The sequence below is a fragment of the Pteropus alecto genome, unplaced genomic scaffold, assembly GCF_000325575.1.
Source record: "Pteropus alecto unplaced genomic scaffold, ASM32557v1 scaffold88, whole genome shotgun sequence".
Classification (NCBI taxonomy): Eukaryota; Metazoa; Chordata; class Mammalia; order Chiroptera; family Pteropodidae; genus Pteropus; species Pteropus alecto.
In genome coordinates, this window is record NW_006494611.1 from 454464 (window position 1) to 457047 (window position 2584).

General features: G+C 39.7%; 1 pseudogene; it reads right to left on the reverse strand.

Moving 5' to 3' along the window:
- Positions 1-1918: 1918 nt before the first annotated feature.
- Positions 1919-2037, reverse strand: LOC112474270 (annotated as a pseudogene).
- Positions 2038-2584: the final 547 nt, after the last annotated feature.

Consider the following 2584-nt stretch of genomic DNA (forward strand, 5'->3'; position numbering starts at 1 on the left):
ACCAGTTTTTCTTAGACATAATAACATATAATAAATGAAAAATATGCAGTTTCTAGCACATAGGAAACATATCACTGACTTACTTTCTAGCAAGTATCATGTAATGTAAATTCAATTTAAAAGCAAAACTCATAAGAAATACTTGAATTGATTTATTCTATTGCGATAGGCCCTTTTCATATGAAACCATTTCCATGTGTCAGCCTGGGATTATTTATAGAGGTGACAACAGTGTCGATGCTTTGTCTTTGATTTGAGAATCTGAGTTTTTCAGCTCAGAGTTCCTATCTTTAATTATCAGCTCTATGTATCTAGTAACTGTCCTCTGATTCTTTTGTCAGTGTTCTTAACTATGAGTTCAGCGGTGGCACACCCAAAAGGAATCGAATGGTTTGTAATAGTGCCACTAGGGACCAGCCATTTTTGGCCAGAGCCTCCCTGGTATGCAGGTATGAGGACCAGGGAGAATGTAGATGTGCTCCATACTGGGGAATGAAGGGAGGATGTATAGCTTTTGGTGATTTCATCTTCTCAAGGATGAGCACTTTGTCCATTCCAGAATTGTGATTTTCATGGCCTTATAATTCCTGCTTTCATGTTATGAAAGTAATCATGTGATGTTGTCTTCATAGAATACTTGCTGTCCATCCTGGAGTCCCTTGTAATTGTTTATCAGCATATGGTAGGTCCAGTAAGAACCTTATAGTCTTTATGGGTCTAGGAGGCCCAAGATCACCTGTGTCTTTTCAGTGACACCTCTTGAATATTATTCCACAGGTGGTCCACTATTGATTTAAGGATATGGAGGAATTCTTACATTTTTACTGAGATCATTGTTCGAGATCGTTGTTTCAGTCAATTCCAGATACTTTGGTTATACCCACCCTCTCCTACAATCTTAGCATCATGAATATTTGTTGCACACACTGCTTTTGATCAATATATATCAATATATTTATGTTATATAATCATCTTTAGAGGAGTTAAACAGAGATCTGTGTGGGTAAAAGCAATACAGAGAGATTGTGTAACTGGGTAAAGGGCCCTCCTGACAAAGGCAGCTCTTGAGCAAGCCTTTGAGGAGGATGGTGGCTGGAAGGAATTTCCTTAGCCAGAATGCCCCAAAGTAAATGGAGTTGTTTTCCAATAGTATAGCCTACAAGATGGCAAAATTGGGTTAGCTCATCCAGGTCAAGCCTTTAAGACAACCTCTAGCTCCTGGGACATGCAGGAGGCTAGTGCTAGACAGTGCCTCAAACAGTCGGAAAGGAGAGTCTCATCGCACAGGCTGTCAGTGAAGTACCCCCACAGAGTGGAACGCAGTACCCACCGGAGTTAAGGACTCAATTCATATTCCAGCTGGTAGAAAAGAGACTCACGATGACTCAATGAAATTGATGAGCCCGTAGTTTTACACGAACTCCCCTAAATAGTCTTTTGGGTATTGAATTTAAATAAACATTGTCTGACTAATGAGGATTTTGAGTATTCACAGGATAGATCATACTTTCATAGCAGAACCTCTAAAACCATTGGTGCCTGGACATGGCTCCTTCCCATGATCAAGCTGCATTTCAGGATAGGGAGCCACTCCTGGGCAGACCCACTTCTCACTCCTGCTCGAGGCTCCTTGTGTGTCCTTGGATAAGGGGGTGGCTAAGGATGTGTGGTGGGGACAATATAGAATTAATAATTCAGAGGTTCCTAATGTCTGCTGTTGGGGAGGGGCAGGAGAAGGGATGCCTTCCTCAGCTCCTTCAGTCCCCTGGAAAAAGTGTTGGCTATTGAGCCCCATGCAGGCAGCTTCTTTCTGACCATATCTGCTTTCTACTCCATCCCACTTCTAAGATTTCCATCTGCCTGCAAGAAACAAAATCTATTGCTTGATTTTCAAAGATTCAACTTTTTTTTTTTTTAATGCCTACAGCACCTGGTATTCCTAGGTGGTCTCCCATCCAAGTACTAACCAGGCCCGACCTTGCTTAGCTTCCAAGATCAGATGAGATCAGGGACGTTCTGGGTGGCATGACCATAGACCAAATATTCAACTTTTAAACATATTTCTAGGAGCATATGTACTGACCTATAGCACTGCCTATATTATAGTTAATATGCAGATGTTCAAACATCACCTAAGACAGCTTCGAGAAGGGCCAAAACTCACTTTATATTAAAACAATTAATAAGAGAACGATTTTCCAATTACTTGCCTAATAGAAAAAAAATTCTGTACATGAGGAGTGATGCATTGGAGAAAATACTTTTATTTTTGTGCCCTGAAACTATAGACACTATTGGATTATGAAGTGGTTTCTGTAGAGCTGTGTACAGTTGTGACAAAAATTCTGAGCATTGCAGAATTGTAGAATTTTTTAGAGTTAAATATAAACTCAGAGATCATCAGTCATCTCATTTTTCATATTAGGAATTTTAGCTGTGATTTGTTTCTAAATAGCGGTAAGAAAATGACCTAAAAATGAACATATAGCTCATCAGTCCAATTGTATGCCTGCTCTCAAAGTATTCACCTGTAGAGTAAATTGAACACTTAGTATTTCTCAGATATTCTATTAGCTACGTTAAA